Source organism: Convolutriloba macropyga, chromosome 14, assembly GCF_964194025.1.
Source record: "Convolutriloba macropyga chromosome 14, txConMacr16.3, whole genome shotgun sequence".
Taxonomy (NCBI): Eukaryota; Metazoa; Xenacoelomorpha; order Acoela; family Convolutidae; genus Convolutriloba; species Convolutriloba macropyga.
In genome coordinates, this window is record NC_134481.1 from 46,806,408 (window position 1) to 46,830,083 (window position 23,676).

The 23,676-nt window shown below is 32.7% G+C and overlaps 1 long non-coding RNA gene across 1 annotated transcript; it reads left to right on the plus strand.

Annotated features, from left to right (window-relative positions):
• Positions 1-3,388: 3,388 nt before the first annotated feature.
• Positions 3,389-9,165, plus strand: LOC142353055 (uncharacterized). Its single transcript, XR_012761021.1, has 3 exons — positions 3,389-3,602; positions 6,154-6,326; positions 7,800-9,165. It is a non-coding gene; the product is annotated as an uncharacterized LOC142353055 (long non-coding RNA).
• Positions 9,166-23,676: the final 14,511 nt, after the last annotated feature.

Below are 23,676 nucleotides of genomic sequence, written 5' to 3' on the forward strand. Positions count from 1 at the left end.
CCTATAAAAAAATGGGCAAAAAAATGTGTTAGCTCAAATTAAAACCTTTAGAATGCGCTTGAAATTAAAATCCTCTGCTGGACTAAATGTTTCAAGCCCAGTTTAGAGGACCTCAAATATCGACCATTAGATCGTATATTTGCAAATTATTGGACTCATGAGAAAAAAAAAGAAAACAAATTGATCCGTTTTTCTAATCGAATTTTGCAGAAAGAACATCAGAAATAATCAAACTCAATCTGCTGAGTGGAATGATATAATTGAAAAATGAAATAATTGTTGAAGAAAGGAACTTGCACTCTTCTTTGAAGCAGCTTGTTTTTGTCACAAAAAAACTACTTGTAATGTTTACTCCACAAGAGTAAAAACCATCCAATGAAGTAGGTTTGCAATCAAATAGAAATTTTATTTTTTTACAGACAGTAGTCATAGACATAGATAATTAAATCTTTATGACAGCTTCAATTTCTCGTTTGCTTAAGATGCAGATGAAAAACTTAAACTGTGAACTGAAAAATGTGATGATTTCATTTTTTTCTCCAATATAACATTGAACAAAACTGAACAAAAGCACTCTTTTCAAATCACTCCTACCCAATTATTCAAATTTACTGCTGGACGTATTTGGTCTGTTTTCAAATGTTAACTCATGGTTTTTCCCTATTCCTAAATACACAACTGCATGTGTTGAGATCAGTATGCTTGTGCATCATTAAGTTAAGAGACTTCAGGAAACCCTTACAGTCCAATTATAAAACTTAAACCACATCATACTGAGTATATATATATATATATATATATATATATATATATATATATATATACACACATATATATATATATATATATATATATATATATATATATATATACATATACAGAGTATATATACATCGCTGAAGTTAACTTTCCGCACACGCGTTTTGAGATCAGGAAAGTATGAGCAAGTACCAAAAACGCTGACACGCTCAAACTCTGGCGAAAAGTCTAATGGCTGTAATCCTTTGGGCTCGTCGCCGACTCTAATCTTGCTCTTTGATTTGGGGGATTAGTCGTTAATATACGCACTGCTACTGTCGCTAAAATTTACATCAAGGACGTAACGAATTTAGGTTTGATTTATTCACATTTTGCCTTCAATGTTTGCTTTGTCACTAATTATAGCTAAGGTGGTTTTCAAAACGAAACGCCTTATTATCAAACAATTAAAAGGAGACATTTTGCCGGAGTGTGCACTAAGCAATAATTAATCCGTTTGTCAAATCTCATAGATTGTTGGGGTCATTTTTGTAAACCCATATACCTGTTACCTGTGATCTGATAGCAGTATATGCAAAATTTTTATGCAAACTAGGCGAATGATCTTGATAATTATCAGCACGGCTCAAAAAAGTCTTCAGAAAATTAGATTTTCTCGACAAACTTTAGCCCAAAAAACGGAAGTTAAAAGAAATTCACATCAGGAGGCAGTTTGTTTTGTCAGCAGCTATACCAAATAGAAGTTACAAAAAACTCAAAAAACTTCTGCAAACAAAATGAAACAAAAACCTTCCAATTGCTGATCTGATCACTTTTGAAAACTTAAATGCGGAAAGAGAAAACTTAAGAACTTTAAAAAGAACTTTTCAACTTTCTGAAACACTATTTTCCAAAAATTCTTATGATTTGTGACAAATGTTTCAAAATAATGTTTAAGAAATCATTTATAGTAACAATAGGGAACACAACTGTGTAGAAAAATTACAAAAAATTCAATGGTTTGAGGCTCAAATTTTCAAAATCAAATAATATGTAGTAGATGAATACAATCAGAGTCTTCAAATTATTTCAAATATTTATTCCAAGCGTCAACTTAATTAATAGTTTATTTATGTAGAGTATAACATCTTCTCTTAACCTAAAAACACTTTTTTAATGCTTATGTATTTCCTTTTTTAGTTTCAAAGGAACCAAAGCTATCAGAGAATCATCAATACTGAAATGCAATGTTATAAACGACAATTTTTTTGAAAAGTTTATAACTATAAATAAGTAAAACTTTCCCAAAAATAACTGAAGTGAAAAATCAAGAAAAATTACACATATAAAGGTCATCACTGTGTAAATACTATTTTGAATTTTACAAAATTCTAAAACTCTATTTAAGTTCAAAACTCTTTCAATTTTTTGCCAAAACTTTCCGAACAGGCATGTTTTTTAGATTGAGCTTTTCAGAAGCTACTAAAACTATTTTAAAAACATGACGACGGTTTTATTCTTTATGATACGTTTGTACACAACTGTGTGACAAAAAATTATTAACAAGTGGAAAAACTTCGAAACTTACCTATGAAATTAGAGTCAATTTTGAATAGAACAAAAGTGTCAGAACAAATGAAAAAAATTCAAAATAATTATGAATGCCGCCGAAAAAGGATGAATACCACTGAAAGGTCTGTAAGTCTGAACTGTTGTTAAATTTTGCAAAGGTTTGGCGCATTTGCACAATCGAGGTCTGCATAGTTGCTGTTAATACATTTTTTAAAACAGTAAAATGTTGAAAAGTTTAGTACGTTGCTTGCCTCAATTGTATTCAAGCTAAAAACTAATGACAAATGCTTAATGGAAATGTAATCTTAAACTAAAGTAGAAAAATTTGTAGGAGGATGCCTAGATTGGTAAAAAAATATATCAATACCCACAAAACATGATCGGCAGTTCCAAAACTTAAATAATTATTTTTTCCAAAAAAAATGCAACCTTGAACCTTTTTCAGGTAATACTATCTATGCCTAATTGTTGTTTCCACTCTTTGCAAGCCCTGGATTATTAAATATAAAAAAGTTTTAAAAAATTAAAAATTTTAAACTATTCTCCAACTGATATGGTGGGGCACAAGCGTATTACTTCAAAACTTTTAAGAGTTTAAACAGTTAAAGTTCCACTGAAAAAAGTGCCCAGAAAACTTTGTAAGAATCTGTGATAACAAAGGATGACTGTTTATTGAAGTTTCGGAATTTCTTCCTGCATAAAAATACATACCCAAAGCCGACATATATAATATTTCGAGTTTGTTATTTAACTGTGAAATATAAACGTTTGGTGCGTTCGTGAAAAAAAAAAACGATTGTCGCATTTGACATCAAATCTAAAAAAGCTGCATATTGTTTGGCTTTGTTGTGACCATTTATGTTTTGTAAGTAAAAATCTTATACATGTTCATTTGTAAAATTTTCAGCTTGAAAAATAATTAAACTGTCTTTTTAATGAATTCTCAATGCAGCAGTGATCAGTGTGTTTTTTCTTGCTTCACGTTGAAGAAAAATCAATTCGCTAATAACGTAAAACTGACTTTGCATTTCTTAAGCTATAGTTTATGTATTGTATAATTATTACTAATCAGCTGCTGCAGATTTTCTTAAATATGAAACAATTGAACAAATAGAAAAGATGTTTGACTTGAAAACGCTAAAATCTTCTAAGAGTTTTTGGTCAACAATCGTTATTACGTCATTCAGCCTAGTGCTTTGCAGTAACCTAACCAGATTTGAATTGCTTGGGCTGGAGTCTTTGACCACATTGAGATCCAACCTCATTTTCGGCCATCTGTTCAGAAAATTAACGTAAGTTTTCAGACAGATTGCTGTTAGTATTTAATAAAATTTTCAACATGTAAGAACCTTTGTGACTCAACTCGACATGAAGTTTCTTGACAAGCAAGTCAAAGAATGTATATTGTTCATATATGACATACGAAGTTCTTTTTATGATAGTGCAATGATCAGTATGAATCATATGATTTTTCAATGGAAACTATGAACCATATATTTTGAGGGGTCAGTTAAAATCTTGTATGTTCGGATAGCGTGGATGTTGCACCAATGGCGAGGAGTCAAAAAAGCCTGTATGAAATTATCAGAAATGCTAGTAGAAATGTTAGAAAAAATATTAGCAATGAGAGTATGTAATTACGTAGAAACATTTGTGCTCATACCAGCGGATTTCAAAATTAGAACAAACGCATAATATACTAACCATATTTGCCCCGAACCCGGACCAAAGTTTTACACGGAATTATCAAAAGATTAGCGGCGAATAACAGCGACACAACAGCAAAAAATTTGCAAAGTTTCAGCGGCGATTGCGCTGAAATTGATGCATTTTTGTAAAAGTTGTGGTTAAGGTGGGCGCATTCAGCGTATTTCCTTTACAAAAAAGGGCCGTCAACCGGGTTCGAACCTGTCTCCTTGCTTAGCAGCCACCGTTTCTTCCACTGCTTTATAAAGTTTTCGCTTAAAATGTGTACAGGTATTTTGAGGGTCGCAATTTTTAAAAATTTTCTATTTCTTACAACATTGATCATTTTTACAAGTCCATTGTTTATGTTTAAACTGTTCATGTTTAAATTAGGGCCGTCAACCGGGTTCGAACCTGTCTCCTTGCTTAGCAGCCACCGTTTCTTCCACTGCTTTATAAAGTTTTCGCTTAAAATGTGTACAGGTATTTTGAGGGTCGCAATTTTTAAAAATTTTCTATTTCTTACAACATTGATCATTTTTACAAGTCCATTGTTTATGTTTAAATTGTTCATGTTTAAATTAGGGCCGTCAACCGGGTTCGAATCTGTCTCCTTGCTTAGCAGCCACCGTTTCTTCCACTGCTTTATAAAGTTTTCGCTTAAAATGTGTACAGGTATTTTGAGGGTCGCAATTTTTAAAAATTTTCTATTTCTTACAACATTGATCCTTTTTACAAGTCCATTGTTTATGTTTAAATTGTTCATGTTTAAATTAGGGCCGTCAACCGGGTTCGAACCTGTCTCCTTGCTTAGCAGCCACCGTTTCTTCCACTGCTTTATAAAGTTTTCGCTTAAAATGTGTACAGGTATTTTGAGGGTCGCAATTTTTAAAAATTTTCTATTTCTTACAACATTGATCATTTTTACAAGTCCATTGTTTATGTTTAAATTGTTCATGTTTAAATTAGGGCCGTCAACCGGGTTCGAACCTGTCTCCTTGCTTAGCAGCCACCGTTTCTTCCACTGCTTTATAAAGTTTTCGCTTAAAATGTGTACAGGTATTTTGAGGGTCGCAATTTTTAAAAATTTTCTATTTCTTACAACATTGATCATTTTTACAAGTCCATTGTTTATGTTTAAATTGTTCATGTTTAAATTAGGGCCGTCAACCGGGTTCGAATCTGTCTCCTTGCTTAGCAGCCACCGTTTCTTCCACTGCTTTATAAAGTTTTCGCTTAAAATGTGTACAGGTATTTTGAGGGTCGCAATTTTTAAAAATTTTCTATTTCTTACAACATTGATCCTTTTTACAAGTCCATTGTTTATGTTTAAATTGTTCATGTTTAAATTAGGGCCGTCAACCGGGTTCGAACCTGTCTCCTTGCTTAGCAGCCACCGTTTCTTCCACTGCTTTATAAAGTTTTCGCTTAAAATGTGTACAGGTATTTTGAGGGTCGCAATTTTTAAAAATTTTCTATTTCTTACAACATTGATCATTTTTACAAGTCCATTGTTTATGTTTAAATTGTTCATGTTTAAATTAGGGCCGTCAACCGGGTTCGAACCTGTCTCCTTGCTTAGCAGCCACCGTTTCTTCCACTGCTTTATAAAGTTTTCGCTTAAAATGTGTACAGGTATTTTGAGGGTCGCAATTTTTAAAAATTTTCTATTTCTTACAACATTGATCATTTTTACAAGTCCGTTGTTTATGTTTAAATTGTTCATGTTTAAATTAGGGCCGTCAACCGGGTTCGAACCTGTCTCCTTGCTTAGCAGCCACCGTTTCTTCCACTGCTTTATAAAGTTTTCGCTTAAAATGTGTACAGGTATTTTGAGGGTCGCAATTTTTAAAAATTTTCTATTTCTTACAACACAATTGATCATTTTTACAAGTCCATTGTTTATGTTTAAATTGTTCATGTTTAAATTGTTTATGTTTACACCCTTCCGTTTTCATTCGGGATCTATTCTGCCCCCTTCCGCCCAGCTTAGTGGCTTAGTGAGCATATATTTTTTAAAACATCTTTTACTTTTTAATGCTTTATAACAACACTCAATTAATAAATGGTGGAATAAAAACAGTAGGGGAGAGGGGGAGAGGAGGGGGGGATAGGAGGGAGGAGAACAGAATAGATTAGGGAAATGTACATTAGCAGGTTTCGAACCCCAACTGCATCCTCTCCATGGTCAATCTGCAAAGATCTACGTATCCCAAATTCGATTGGGCCCGTTGTAATAGTCCGGCTATTGGGACCCAGTCTGCCTCCATTACAAAGTCCAAAGCAAATGAGTCTCAATCTGAAGCATATTTTACTTCATGAGAGTTCAGGCATCTGATTCCTTTTTAAATTTAAGGCCCCAAAAAGCCTGTCACTGGTGCATTCCCCTGGTTGAGGTGCCAGACCAAACTAGTCTCTGATCAGACCAACTTAGACCGAAGCAAACTCTGATCAGACTGATGTGCGCTCGAAATCTTGTGTGCGCTGGATCTGCGCTCAAAGTTCTCTGATGAGATCTTCCCAGAGGGAGGTGACCACTGATCAGGTGACCACTGATCGGGTCTGACCATTGAATTTTTTGCGACCCTGGTCGAGACCAATTCCAGGCCGTTGTCTAGACGATTGTGCGCTCGATTCTATTTCTGATCAAACTATTGTGCGCTCGAAAGTCACTCCTGACAAGACTATTGTGCGCTCGAAAACGCCTCCTATCAGACTCAATTGCGCTCGAAATATGCTGATCAGTAAAGAGTTTTCACTATGAACGAATTTGATAAAAATTTAAGTTTGTAGTATTAAATTTAACTAAGGAAAAGCCAATTGTGAACGTATTGATAATGAAAATGAAACCCAACTGTTGAGTAAAAATTTGTTTAGCATACCATTAGTGCATATTCCAGACTCAACGGATTAATTTAGAGAGCTTTCCATAAAAAACATACCTCGTGATCTGCAGTTAATCAAAATCTTCTTGTAAGGGGACCAGCATGCGCTATCAGCTGGACCCCTTTGCTTCTGTTCAGAAGCATCAGACTCTAGATAAGTCTCTGATCAGAATGCTGCTTTTTTGTTGCTTCTAAGCAGAGCCAACATATCTGAGTAAAAAAAACAAAAAATCAATAGAAAAATGGTCTCGAAATTGTCTCTGATCAGACCTAATTCCACTCAAATTCCACTCTGTTCTTTGATCGGATTAGTGTGCGCTTGAGTCTGTCTCTAATCAGACCAACCCTGACCAAAATGACCTCTGATCAGACCAAAATTTGACCATTGTCCGGACGTTTGTGCGCTCGAACCAATACTGAATTCCTCAAATTTGGGCTTGGAAACACACCGTTTGCGTTCGACTTGATTCTGATCAGAACTTCCATCTGACACCTCGACCTGGGTGATGATTTTAACAAAGACCTCAACCTTGGATGTCGAAGACAATCTCATTTTATAGTAATAATATATAATTTATAAATTGAAGCTAAGAAATTATCGCTGTCAAAAATGTCAATCTTTTGTCAATCAAAGATTAAGAATAACATAATCGGCATTATCTAACACATTATCTAAAATACATCATTCAGTAATTAGTTATTCTGAAACTGGAGAGCCTTTTTAGTAAGAGATTTTAAGACCAATAACGGCGCCCTTCGCCTCTCTATATGACATTTATCTATCTAAAAAGACCGCAAAGTAGAATAGCTAAGAACAATTTGCATAATCCACTTATAAAATTGGGGATCCCATTATTGTTTAAATTATTTTTTTGAGTCTTGCTTACACTAATTTAAAGGAATTAGATTTAACTCAAGTTAACAATTCACAGCCATGTGTGAAAAGATTATGGGTTGTTGGTTGCAACAACAATTTCAATGAGCGAAGAATTATGATTTCAACACTTAGCAAAAACGGCGAAAAATTTTCTGTCGTGCCACGTTGCAGAGATCCGGATAATAAAGCTGCAGTTTTGTCCTCGATGAAAAAAGTAAACGTCGCCAGGCAATTCGGTATTGAATTTGCTGCTAACTCAGTGCCAAAACCTTCTTGGATTTTACCCTTGGACGGCAACAGTTTTATAACAAAGGAATCTCTAACCCAAATCTTGAGTGCAATTTTTCTTGATAGCAAGAATTCAAAATACAATTTTAGAGCGATCACCATGTTTCGCGTTATAGATTGTCAAGGAAAACTTATAACTGATAAATTCTCTTTTTTGGACCATTTGAAAAGTGTGGATTCAAAAATGTTTGACAATCAAGAGTTCGTTTCTGAATATTTCGCCAAAAAAGACGAGGCCCAAATTGCTGTTTCCAGAAACGAAAGTAGTTTGTTCAAACTGTTCAGCAGTGATACGCTATATGGGGACGGCAACAAGGTCAAATTGTTGAACAAACTTCGACGTGAAAATAAGTTTCCACGGCCAAGCTGTTTAGACGAATTTTTTAATCATAAAACTTCCTTAAATGGTACAATTGATGATGTCAAGAACTGTGGTTACGTAATCCGCTTGCAATATTGGCCTGAAAACATTTGCGAAGATACAAAATGGCAGCAAAATGAAACGATACGGAAGAAATTAATCGATGAAATCAAAATTAGACCCGAAGTTTCGCTTCAAGTTCGGGAAAAACTGAGACAAGAATCAATTAAGAAAATTTACAAGAAAAGTGGACATCATTACCGAGTGCGTTAACTTAATTATACTTCAAGATTTTCTGAAAAATTATGGGGGAATACAAGCAAAAACAATGCTATCGAGATTTGCTAGATTTTACGTGCGTTCAAGAAATTTTCTTGGTTTAATTTGATAAGATCTTACCAAGATATTATCAATATTTATCAACAAGTTTTGGTGTCTCAAGTTATCGGAAAGATTCTTCAAGTTATCAAAATCAAGCATGTCTGATCAAGGTGTATGAGGTTTTGATTCGCTGCTAACCAGAGGTGCAGGAGGGGGAGGTTGCCCTAACCGGATAGTGACCATTGGTCCAAAAGTGGAGGTGGTGAGGGGTGAGGTGGCTCTATTGAAACGAAATTCATCTGGCAATTAATTCCCCGGTTCCGGTTATAGTTGTGTTCGTTTTCAGCTTCTGTGGTGCTTCTATTTTGCACTATTAAATATTTATACAACTGTTGAAATTGATATAATGTTGTTTTAATTTAAATAGTAAGTTGTAATTCAACAGAACCCGGGTCGAGAAAAAAACGGAAAAATATGTAAGATAAGCGGTGAAAAATTAGTTTTTTCACCGCAATTTTCGTACATAATTTTGCGGTGAAATGCGGTGAAATTATGTAAGTTCACCTCTAGAGTAAGCGGTGATCTTACAAAATTCACCACAATTCATCGCTAAAATATGTAATTTCACCGCTCTTACAAGGGTTCGAACCTCTCACCTCCTGCATGTATTCCACTTCGTCTTCCACTGCTCCATCTCTCACCAACTGCTAGTATTTTTGTTTTGAATATAAATCAAATTCACTCTACTTTCTGTAAAACATGCGCGGTGAATTTTTGTACGATTTGCGATTTTAGCGGTGAATTTACATATTTTAGCGGTGAATATTGATGATTTTTTGTAAGGTCACCGCTTACTCTAGTGGTGAAATTACGTAAATTCACCGCTTAGAAAAAATTGTCAAAAAGATGTAAATTAAGGGGTAGTTTTAGTGAGAGGGTAAAACTAACAATTCCTCCCTTACTCCCCATTAATTTCACCGCCTTCTTTGCTGATCTCACACAATTTAGGCAATTTTTTCGAAGCGGTAAATTTATGTAATTTCACCGCTAAATTCAACGGTGAAATTATGTAACTTCATCGCTACCAGGCGATACATGTTTTTTCACCGCATTCACCGCCTGATTTATGTAATTTCACCGCATTCACCGCTTATCTTACAAAATTTTCCGCATTCACCGGTTAACTTACATAATATTGCGTTGAATGGCGGTGACACCTCGACCCGGGAAGGTTCAGTGATGTTCAATCGCTCATAATTTTCCGACCCTTTCTCATTGTCATTTTTTGTGCTGCTTTGTGTCAACTAGATGACGGAGAAAAAACGCCGAGTAATGAGACCTCTTTGCAAATTTATAGCAGATAAAAATTCCTACCAATTGATGAAATTATTTAAAAACTTTCCGAAGTTCTCCCAAAAACACAGACCAAATCTGAAGTGTGCAAAATTTTTGTTTGCACAAGCTCTGTACAGAGTTTGTATTTTTTTTTCAAATTTTCATCATAAGTACCATTATCAAAAAAAAAATTTTCAAACCAAGACTGACTTGTTCCATAATCATCTGACTCTTTGAAACAAAAAACTGAAGTATATTCTGTTTTTATCAAGATCATCAAATATATTGTGTTGAAAATGAAGAAAACCAATAGTTAGCGAAACAGATTACATTTATAAATATCTTAGTATCAACTCGCCTTATTTTTTTTATTTTTAACTGAAAATACTCAAATGAGGGAACATTGCAGTACAAAAACAACCTGACGAAAACTGAAGGACTCTATGGTCTCCCACTGTGTTTGGACTTTAGTTCCACAAATTATTCAAGCAAATAATCTAACTGAAAAACGGGAAAAAGAGGAGTAGAATTGAGAAGAGCAACAAAAGTAGTTGTCTATTAGTTTGTTAGTTTTTTCTCACACCACGAGAGTAATGATGGAGAATAAATATCCAAAACATTTTTTGAAATTGAACACACAAAAAAGTTTTGATAATGGCAGAGAAAAAACACCGAGCATTAACGAAAATACCCTTAATTAATTATTTTTGGTTAAAAGTTGAGCATACTGCGTTTCATACCTTTTTCATCTACTAGACAACCTTAAATTATTTTTCTTCAACAAATGTTTATTTTGCAACCACCTAAAACATCTAAACTGAAGTTAGAAGGACAAAACCTACTTAAAACGGGGCTTCAATTACTGCTTTGCCTTCAATTGTGTCGACTTTATGATTCGACGCTAAGGAAAGCAAGGTCTCCAAAATAAGAAAACAAAGTACTCTAAAAAATATTTTTCGTTATCATCAAAGATGGCGAAATAAAAAAAAAATGTTTACAACAAAAACTTCAATTGACTCCCGTGATATTTGTTTCCGAGAACCTGAAATGTTAAAATTTTTTATGAAAATCGCCTCATTAAACGAGCGTTATAATTGAAAATCGCAGTTCTGCAAAAGTATGAAAAAAGCAATCATTAAGCAAATATTCTACAAATTTTGTCAATAATGCTTGAAAAGCCTAATTAATACCAACTTTTTGAAACATCAAATTTGTAGAGCAAGATTATAGAAAGAACTGCCAGTTTGTTTAATATACGCTAATGTAAATAATTTGAAGAATTGAGCTTAATTCAGTTAGAAGGAATGAGAACTTAAGCTTATGACAACACAAAAAATTGAAATTGTCCATCGTTTTTTATATGATTCCAGCACTTGATTTTGAAAAAAATACAAAACTTTTATCAACTGCTTGTGTGGTTTTGCAAAATATGTAACTTTGTTCTGTCAAGGATTATACATGAATTGACATTATTGGCAATTATATTTTTTTAAAAAATGGTCCAACTTTTTAGGTTAAAATAAGTTACTAAATTGATTTGCATGCCACAACTTTCTCCTAAAGAATCCTCGAAGTTGCAATTATGGTAGGTAGCTGAATTGAAATGTTTTTTTTTGTATGTTGAATGTTCGGACAGTCAAAAAAGTTAGTTTTGAAGGAGTATTTTTTAGAATTAATTGATTTTTCTTACATCAATTTATATAATTTCAGAAAAAGAGTTGAAGGAATTTTGTAATTTATTAATACAAAATTGGATTAAAGTCGATTAGAATGATCACTTTAATAACCTAGACCACGTTATGCAGTACTTTAGACTACATTAAAACAAAAAACCAATTGATTTTTTTAAACGAATGATAAGTCATCAAATTTTTTGTTTGTGACTGTGACCAGTTTCAGCGGATTTTGCAAAAAAAAGATGATCTCAGCGCATTTAATGAGGAAAGCTGTTTTTTTTTAAAAAAAAACTTACAGCGGAAAAATTCAATTCAAGCAATCCTTCAATTTATTTCTTTGTTTATTATGAAACCTATAGACACTATGTTACCATCCTTAAAAAACTAAGCAAAAATGGGTGCAAACTGTGAAAAGACTGCAGAAAGATTGCGAGAGTCACTTAAATTTAAATTAGGCAGCAATTAGGGATATGCCATAACTGTTAAGTATTTTCGTACTGATGAAAACTTTTGCCAAATTTGGCAAACAGTAGCTAATTTATAGAAAAAAATTTCAACAATTTTTCACTAATGAGCAAGTGTTAGGTTGGAACTAGCATTGTTTACTTGCAATCCTTGTGTGCTAACGATTACTCCAACTTGTCGTAGGCATAGATATCGGATTTTTAGGCACACTTTCATAACCCATTCTGTCGTTCTTTTCCGTTCCTCGTGGCTCTATCTCCTAGCCAAGTATAAAATGAACAAAAAAACTGCCACAAAACTTTAAAAGTACTTTTAAGCTCAAAACAATAGATTCAAAAGAGGTATGTTGAATCTGACGTAAATTTATTGAGAACACTGATTAAATTGGAGGTATCTACACATAAAATTTTAACCCATCAATTGTAGTAATGGTACAGTTGTTTAGCATTAACTCACATTAACTTACATTAACTCACATTAACTTTGAATTTTTGTTTGCATGGCTAGATATTTGTGACCACAGAACAAATAGTTTCCTTTCTATTTATACCTACAGTTTCTCAAAAAGTCATTTTTAAGGTCCTCAAAAGCTGCAAAAATAACTTAGTATTGATTATGAAGGCTTCAAGAAGTCAAAGGTAAGCTGTTGGAATAATTAAAAGAAGAGGAAAAGTTTTGGACTTCCATACAACAAAGCTGTGCAATTGAATGTATTCTATTTAGCAAAACTTTGTCGAAGCAGAAATTTAATTTTTGTTGGAACTTGGATCGTCCCTTTAAAAACTTAGTTCATGGTGCGTGCAATCAAGATACCTCATCATGAGAAAAGAACTTGTTTAGGATTGTCACGGGTCAATTTGGGAAATTACCTTTTTACCTGCCGATTCTAAGTATTTCTACCTTCATTTTGCAAATAATTTCGCAGGTAGATCTATCTTGAAACTTTTGCTAGTAAAAAAAATTACTCCAAAATATTTAGAGTAAAACCGCCTTAGCAGCGGGATGAGAAGTACTAAAATAATATAAAATGTTTAAAAATGGGGACTTTTATATTTTAATATAGGGCTCAGCAATTAATTTCAATATAGGAATAATGAATAAAACAAGGTGCACAAAAATACGACAAAACAAAAAGAAGATTAAATTTTTAAATGGATTGTGAAAAATAAGATTTCGTCACAATTATGAAACTTTTTGAGAAATTAAACGTTTTCTGCCAATGTTACTCCTTATAAGTTAGAGATACCTTCTAGCAGAACTATTTAAAAACTGACAAACTTAATTTTTTTCTCACACCACGAGAGTCATGACGGAAAGTTAATGTCCAAACCAATTATCGAAATTGCATACAAAACTATTGAAAGAGGGAGGGAAAAAACCTCTAGTAAAAAATTTTCAGTTGAACGTTGAGTATACTGCAATTCTTATTATAATCAAACAATCATTTCCATCAACCAAACAATCAAAAATTATTTTTCCGCAACAAATATGTTTTTGTAATCAACTAACTTGAACTGTAGTTAGAAGAGTAACAAAATACAATAAACACTCAGACTGGATCTTTTTCTGGCATATAATTGCAAAATTTCATTCCAAAGTAAGGTAACAAACGCGGTAAGAAATTTCAAAGCCAACTTAAAATTCGCCTTCCTTTTCTTTCTGTCAAAACTTACAATTATCTGATCCAATTTAAAGGGACGCAAGTAATGCGCAAGAAGATGGCAAAATATTCTTGAATATATTCTTTTTTGGCGTCAAAGACGACGCTATCAGAACTTGTCCTTGCAATCCCAAAACCGGCAATGAATACATTCTAATGCATTTTCCGGTGAGATAATATGGGATAGAAAGCGTTAACTGGTAATTTTTGGTTAATGCAAAATCGTTCAAAACAATTTTGAAATTAAAAAAGATTTCTCATTTGAGATCAACATAAGTAGAAAACAGCGAAATGGTTGAAAAGTAAGAAAAACCTTCTTAGAGAATTTTCAACAAAACAATCGTTATAGCAAGTTACCGCTTTGGAAAAAATTTGGACCGAGAAAGCAAGAATTTTTAGTAAGGAGACCAAGTGTCAAGTTTTTCATTTTGAATTTTACTTCTTAATCGTCTAAGAAAACAACTAATAATTTTATCGGAAACTCGAGTCAATTAATAAAAAAGCAAGATAGTGATGTCAAATTCTGACTAAAGTTTTTCTACTGTGGCGTCAGGTTATGATATTTGATTTGAAGTGGAGCAAGAACGGACACAAAAAGGACAAAATCTACTTAAAACGGGACTTTAATTACCGCTTTGCCGTCAATCATGTCAACTTTATTATTCGACGCTAAGGGAAGCAAGGCATCCAATATGAAATAGCGACGTATTCTTGAAATGATTTTCATTATCATCAAAGATGCCGATATCAAATAGTATTTTCATCAAATTTTCATCGAATTTTCAAATGACGTGATGTTTGTCTCGGAGAACTTCAAATGCTATAAGTAACTTTGCTCTGAACCTTGTCTCGCAAAACGAGCGCTCTAATTAAAGATGGCATTTCTTCAAATGGTATGAAAACAGCAGTCATTAACCAAAAACTCTGAAAATTTGACCAATAGTGCTTGAAAAAGGCCTAATCACTTCCAACATTTTGAGGCATCCAAGATTTAGAGCAAGATTACAAAAAGAATTGCCATTTTATTTAATAAAAGCTATTAATTTACGCTAAAGTTTTTTTAATGTTATTAATTGGAGGAATTGACCTTAATTCAGAAAAAAAAATTGACAGGTAAAATTAAGATAACACCGAAATTATGAATTTTTCCATCGTTTTTTTTAATCTGCTATCCAGCATTCCGTTGGGGTCTAGGAAAAAACCCCACATAAAAAAAACTTACTTAACTTTAGATAGGATATAAACCCCAACGAAAATAACCCTCACGGAAATAAACCCCCACGGAAATAAATTCCTATTTTAAAATCGAGTTTCGGTCATTATAATTTGTTCGGTTGTGATAGTTTCATATCAAGTCCCACGGGCCGCTGAGGCATGGCCATGGCCGCGAGGCATGGCCAAACGCGCTAAATGTGCAGCTCTTTAATAGTAAAGTGGGGGTTCCTTTGGGTGGGGGTTTATATTCGTGGGGGATTATTTCCGTGGGAGTTTATTTCCTATCTAAAATGAAGTGGGTTTTTTTTCTGTGGGGGTTAATTTCCACAACCGCTTGGTTGTCAAAACGCATCGTTGTTTTCTTACGGTTTATTTACGTGAATTGACATCATTGGCAAATATATGTTTTTTTTAACAAAGAAACGGTCCCCTTTTTGGTTAAAATGAGTTATTTATTTGAATTGCACGCCACTTTTGTCTCCGGGAAAAGCCTCGAAGTTGCAACTATTGTAGCTGGTTGAATTGAACTGGTCTCATGTGCACTGCAACGTCAATCAAAATTACAATTTTTGGACAGTCAAAAAAGATCTTTTTGAAGGTGTTTTCCAATTGGTTCTAACTGGTTTTTCTTACATCAACTTGTTTAATTTTAAAAGAATCTGAATAATTCTTATCTGATTATTTACTTTGACCTCAGAATTGGAGTTTACTTAAAAAAATAGCATGAGAATTAAAGGATTTTTCTAATTTATTCATACAAATTTCGATAAATTTCGATTAAAATTGATCCCCTTATTAACCTAGACCAGGATAATAAAGTAATACTTTAGAATACTTTAAAACAAAATGGCACTTGAAATTTTATACGAATAAGTCAGCAGGTTTTTTGGTTTAGTGATTTCGCTCAGCGTTCAGCGTAGAAAAGGACACCGGGATAATTTCAAAATTTTCGAAATAAGGTAATAAAAAGAAAAAAAATACAGGCTGAAATTTTCTCATTGCTCGATTCAAAATGGCATACGATAAACTTCATGGGGAACTTCATGGGGAACAAGAAACAATAACACATAGCAGGACAAATCATGACAAAGAAATTAAAGAAAACTGGGAACCACTGTTTCTGAACAGCAGATCAATTGAACAATGCCAGCCAAAAAGACAAGCAGTCTCAAAAACAGAGAAACCAAAATAAACAAAGAGACTAAAACAATCACATTTCTAAATCTTTTGAAGCTTTTACCCTGAAGGCCGAGTTTGATATTTTGAATATTCTATTAACCTACGCATAAGCCATTAAAGTGGCTGATTGCTCACTAAACAAGAAAAACTCAAGAAAAAAGTCAATAATTTCAAAAAATTGAAAAATGAACAATAAAATTTTTTTTCAGAACATCGCAATATTATTATGTTCAAAGCCATCTTTTTTGTCTCTCAAATCTGTCCAGTAAACAATCTGAAAGACCTAAAAAACTTTCATTGGTCATTAAAGATCGAAATGCTCATAAATTGACAAAAATTTCGAGGAAATTTTCAAATTTTTCGAAATGTTGCTAAACTTTGTAACTGCAGACAATTTCATTGTCTGCAATTGATCGTAAATATTGTTGAACTCAGAATATGATAACACTTTTTCGATATTTTTAAAATAATTTCAAATAATTGCAGAATTTTGTGGTACTCCGTTATTGCAAACTGATTCAATTCACCTAAAAGTAATGCCGCAATTCTTTGCAAACCCTAAAGGAAGTTTTTGGCCTCTGGGGCTTGAAAAATTCAGAAAAAATTTCTCAAAAATCATGGAAAATTTGCAATTTTGGTCACAAAAAGCTAAAATTTGTGATCTTAAATGGTTGAAAACCAAAATTTTGCTGCAGAAATTAATGTAGTATCCTCTTATCAAACCTTGCAGGATTTTTTTTGGCACCTGAGGCTGTAGAACTCAATAAAACAAGAACTTAAAAAAAAATTCGAAAAAATTGCAAAAATTAGTATATTTTTGCGGCTTTATGTTATGCTTGCAGTACCAATATAGCTCTTGAATTGGCCATAAAAAATGATTATGTCTTACAAAGTATCACTATTATTTTTGACAAGCGTCAATATTAAACGGATCAAAAAATTTCGACAAATAAAGAAAGACATGAAAAATTGCATAATTCTGTGCTCAAAAGCTCTAAGAAGTGATCTTTTCGCCTTGAATTCAGACCTTTTCAGCAGCTCAACCACTACTCTAAGAACTCGAAACAGTACTAAAGCCAGTGTACGTCCACTATTGAAACTTATTGCCCACTGGTTGCTACTTATTTATCCCGTTTTCGAAGTTTCAAGTCATTGATAAATTTTTGTCTTACGAAAAAACGTAGGGGAACAAGTACTGAAATACAATCCAAAGAAATGAAATGAAAATATACAATTACTGTTTCTAACCAGCAGATTGATTGAACATTGCCGTCAAAAACAAACAGTCTCAAAAGTGGTGAACCTAAAATAATCATACATTTAAAAAATATTTTCTAAAACACTTGAAGCTTTTTCCCTAAAGGCCGAAATGTGTTTTTTTTAAAGTCCCCATTAACTTACGCAACAACCTTGAAAACGGTTTGTTGGTCTCCATATATAAAAAAAATCGAGAAGAATTACAATGACCTAAAAATGGAACTTGACCAATTTAATAACAGTGTTTAAATATCGTAAAATTAGTTTGTTCAAAGCCTTTTAATCTCTCGAATCTGTCCAGTAACCTATTTGCAAATTCTCAAACTGTTTTTTGTCCTGTAGATCAATAATTTTGGAAAATGACAAAAACTTTTAAAATAAATAAATACGATTGGAATTTTAAACAAATGTTGCTAAAATTTGTGTTATTAACGTTTTCAGAATCATTTCATTTTCTCTAAAGGCTGTCCACTAACCGTATTTAAAGTTTTAGAAAATTTTATTGGCTCATAAAGATAAACTCGGTAAACGAATATGGTTCTAAGAAAGCTTGAAAAATTCAAGTTTTTTCTGAAACTTACAAAAACCCGTAGAGGGTGTTATCTGGTCGTTGAGACAAGTAAGTTTGAACAAAAACAAATAATTTCAAATAAAAATTTGAAAAAATTTGCAAAATTTATCAAAAAATTGTCAAAATTATTAAAATGTTGAAAACCATTCTATTGCCATCAGAAGCTATGCAGTAAGCTATTATCAATTCCTAGAGCTTCCTCACACCCTGAAATCGGCGAAACTAAAAAAAAGACAAAAAAATTCAAAAACTGGGAAAAATTGCAATAATTAGAATAATTTCTCTTCTTTATCTTTGTAGTACCAAAACGCAACGCTAATAAAATTGTCATAAAAAATTATATCTTGCAACAGACCTTTATTAGTTTTGGCAAAGGTCAATTCAAGACTAATCAAATAAAAAGCTCAAAAAAGACAAAAAACGACTAATTGCAGCAGCATTTTGTGCTCAAGAACTCCTAAAAATGACCCTTTATCCTTGAATTCAGGCCCTCTCAGCAGCTGCACCACTCTAAGCCCTTGAAAATTACTAAAACCAGCGTATTGACTCCAATGAAACTTAATGCTTGCTGGACTTCACCCGTCTATCCCGTTTTGAAAGATCAAAGTAACTGAAATATGTGTAAAAACAAATTTTACAAAACAGACAGCCCCCTTACAGTCCAATTCTTGGATTGTAATAATGAACGTTTCCCTAAGGAAATTATGTTCAAGAACAATCATTTCTTATCTTTTATGCGGACAGAATTTATGCGTGGGTAAACAAGTATAGCAGCTGATTGTGTCTGTACTAATCATTTTGAAACAAAGGTAACTGGAACGGCTTGACTACCCGGGACGAGGTGGGTAACCCAAACGAGCTCTGTTCGCACCAACAGGCCAAAATTGCCGTTGATCGGGCCAACTTGATGAAGCCTGTTCGAGGTTAGAGAAATCAGAACCAACCAGAGTAAACTTTTTCATCAACTCTTTCTGACTTCTAATTGTTGCTCGCAGTTCTCAACAAATTTGCAGCTCGCTTTGCAAAGTATATTTAAAATATAAAAGTATATAAATTGGTTTCCTAGATGTCTGTAAATTTTTGTTTTAAAATTTTAAAGAGAGCAAAACTTAAAAATTTTAGAGTAAAACTGCCATAGCACCTAGATGGGATATACTAAAACAAAAAAAAATTTAAAACGGGGACAATTATCCCAATTTGAAAACGGAAGGTTCTATCCAAGAAAATGAAAACAAAAATTTTTGCTAAAAACCTTATATCCCAATTTTACTAAAAAATGCAAATAATATCCCACATATACGTCCATAAACAGGTGTTTTAGGGTTCACACAGTATTCTATTTAATCTCTTGCTTCTTCAATTTTTTAAAATAAACGTATAAATAAATTTTTTCTTGACGAAATGACATCAGAAGTGTCAGGAGCATATTCAGTAACAGACAACATTATATTGTTCGGAGAATACAATTTCAATTAAATTCAACAAAAAAAAGAACTGTTGACAGAAATGGCTTCCAATAAAGGGTTAGACATTGTACATACAAGTTGAAAATTGGACTAACAGAAACAATACAAAACTAATTGATCAGTGCTTAACCAAAAAAAATCAGATTTTTCATACAATAGTTTAGAACAAATTTTTGAAATGAAAATTTTTCGGAATATTTTTGTCTTTGGAAGTCGACAATGAAAAAAGTGTAGTGCAACCTTTCTACAGAGATACGAAAATTTTTTCTAGTTTTGAACTATATAAAAGACTAGAAGCCTCAAATTGAAGAACATATGTATCAACAAAACGAAACAAATTCCACCTATCGAATTTTTTCACATTTGTTCACAAACGTATTGAATAACTTAGCACCTATAAAAATTGGAGCAATAATAAAAAGTTCAAACGAAAAAAGTTTACATCTAAGGAGTTATTGAAACTTATTAAAAAACATCAATTTTTTATAACTTTGAAACAAAGGCAGCTTTTTTGCTGATCATGCATAGAGAATTCAAAAATGCTTCTAATCGACAATTGAGAAACTCAAGTAATGAGTATACAAAAAATAATTGGGAGCCTTCCTGACTTAAAGCAATAATGGAAATTTATGAAAAACGAAACTCAAACAAGAAGTGAAAAACAACGATAGTTCCCAAATTCAGTACTATAGTATTATTTTAAAAATAAGAACTAGTTTGTAACACGTTAAAAAATCCTTTTGAAGATTTGGTGTAAGGAAGAGGGTGAGAAAAAAAATGAGCTAACTAATTTTATTTAAAGCAGAAAAGATTTTCCATTTAAATTTGCAACAACAAAAAAGCTATGTGATGTAATTGACAAAATACCACAGAATAAAACATCAGGTCCTGGAGTTCTACTATCATGCTCTTTCAAATGCTGTAAAATCTATTGGAAAACATTTACATTTTGCAGTTATTGAATGTATTGCGAACAATGTTTTTCCAAATACCTTTAAAAAAGCATATGTAACTCCAATCTACGATATAAGTGATCCCCTGAATCGAAGATTTACAGACCAATTTTGGTGACACCGATTCTAGCTAAAAAGTTTGGTACTCTGGGGTACTACTCTAACAAATGCCAAAATTTATCGAAGAACTTTGGACAAAAACAAAAATTATTTTGGTTTTTTTTTGAAAAAGAAATTGTCTGCTGGCACTGTCATATCATTATTTGAACCAATAAACAAACTTTTAGAAAAAAATTTAACTGTTGTTGCTAACTTTTTGATCTAGCAAAAGCTTTCAACTCATTTTCTCATAGAATTTGCCCAAAAATTAGCAAAGTACGGGTTTGTTACGAAATTGAAAACTTTGATAGAATCTTTTTCATCTAATAGAAAACATCGAGTTAAATATTGAAACATATAATCAGACTGAATGACAATTAATCATTGTGTCCCTCAAGGAACACTCCTTGGAACCCTGACTTTTTTTGCTGTATATCAAAGATTTTTGAGAAAATATGAAAGGCGAAAAAGTTGTAGAATTCGCAAAAGACACTTGCATTATATCTCACTCCAAAACGGATCAGGAACTTCTGTCGATAATCGACAGTATCTTTTAAACAACTTATACTTCTATGAAGCCGAGTTCGTTAACATTAAACAGAGATAATTCAGAAGTAAACGTTTTTTTCCCAAAAAGATAAGCATCACATAGGGCAATTTCATAATTTCATAATGGTAATATCGAAAAACCGAAGTTCAGTTGCCGACATCTGGGCTTAATGATCGACAACAATATGACATTCGACGCTGAGCTAAACAAAAATGTTGACAAAAATGGCGATTGCTATTATGTCAATGTACTTATTGACACATCTTTTACCATTAAAAGTCAGAATTGTACTTTTTATATCACGAGTTCTGTCAGATTTCATGTTTATTGCAATTTTTTTCCAACCCTTGTCGGCCTCATCACTCTAGAGAATGGATACGCAAATAAAATGGGGTTTTAAGGTTTGCCATATGCGTAAAAAATTTGAAAGTGCAAGGGACCTGCTAATCAGAGAAAAATTTTTACCTACAGAGTTTTTCATCAAAAAGCTTCTCATCTCAAATTTTTTGATTTGATGAAGCATTACAAAAAAAGGTTAAATATCTGAAAAAACGTTCAAACTTTGAAGAAAATATGAGATGAGAGGAAAATTCACAACTGTACAGTTTTCTCCGAAGTATACGTGTCAATCTAAATGGAGTGATCCATCAGTGATCAGAAGTTTCTCGAGAAAGCGCAACAGGCTACCAATATAAATCGGGAAAGAAAAAACAGAAAACATTTTTAATGAGAAAATATATAGAGGAATGAGCAAATCACATGAACGTGTTCTAATAGATAAATAAGTACAAGGTTATAGAACAAGTTATTTTAATAGTAATATAAGGACAAAACTTATAGTTATAAAGTGATTAAATTGTGGATGTTTAACCAAACTTTTTGTTAGGGTTATAAAAATTTGAATTTACATTTTATAGATTAAAAATGTATGTTCTGTGAGTGAACTAGTCATCATTAACTTTTCTTTGTTCAAGTATTCTAGTCAAGTTAAACTAGCTGAGGAGACATTGTCATCAGAGAAAATCAGGCTTTTTAAGTGGAAATGTAAAATTTGAATGCGCTAACCGCATTTTTCACGATCATTTCATCAGAACGAAAACATCTATCAGTCATCTTATCCAGATAATAACCGGTGTGTATGTCATAATAATCAGGATACAATAAATCTTCGTGTCATACTAAACAGCCAAAAACCATCGCTAGGGTAAAATCACTTAATACCAGCTCATTAAATTCAAGAAATCCTGTCAGTAAGATGCCATATTCAGGTAATCTGGCATTAAAAAGTGCATCATTCCAATTAATGGATTCTGTCCCTAATTAACCGGGAAGTCGTCTCCGGGTAGTTGAAATCGAGCATTTTTTTAAATAGACATAGTGTTTTGAAAAGTTAAACATCTTCCTTGTTGCTTTGCCATACGACGTCGTGTCCCAGGTTTTTCAATAAACGATCAATAAAAAACAATTTCAGATGTTTTTTTAGGAGATGAAAGCTTAATATACAACTGAATGAGATTTTCAAAGGCAATTAGGCTCAGAATTCGATATTATATTTGTTCGCCGTTTTTTACTGCGGATTGTTCCAAAACAGAATATCTTACTTTTCGATCATTTTTTGTGCCAATCTTGCCATAAAAGCAACCACAGTTACCTCACTTTTGATTTTCATCGAACCGGAAGAAAATGACGCCACATGCGATCCAATAATGCTTTGAAACAAAAAAAAAATGATCGTAAACAAAACAAAATTGAAATTTAACCGACCTAGCTGGGTAAAATTTTCAATCATTTTATTAAATTAGTACATGACGGAATTAAAATTTTGAAATTGAAATCTGCATGTTAGATGTTAATTTAAGAACTTTAATTCTGTCATGTAATAAATTAGATAATTGATGGAAAATTATTTCTGGCTAGGTCAGTTAAATTTCAATTCTGTCTTGCTTACGATCATATGTTTATTTCAAAACATTTTCGGATCGCATTTGACGACGTCTTATTTTTCGATTCGATGAATAACAAGATGAAGGCCAACTGAATGCAACCCACTGTTGATTTTATAGTTTCCCATAGATGACGCAACAACCAGATTATATTGTCGTTGTTATCAGCCAATTGTTTCAAGGTAATAATTAACGCAAATTCTATTGATAACAAACAACAACAAATTAATCTGGTTGTTTCGTCCTCTATGGAAAAGTATTAGTGTTTTCATTTTTCTGCCTGAAACTATTACGTGGTAACTTTTTGCGCGCATAGAGTTTAATATTCACAAAGCAATTTCAAAATGGATGAAGACAAACTTAAAAATTAAGAAATCATAGAGGTGAAAAATTGAGAAAGGGAGAGATAGTGCAATTGCACTATCTCTCCCTTTCTCAATTTTTCAACATAAATTACATAGTAAACTGCAAACAAGAAAAAATATCGAATGATCAAAAGAAAGAAAACAGTCAGATTGGAGAAGAAGAAGGGAAGGAGAGGGAGAGAGAGAGAGAGAGAGAAACTAATCATCAAAACCA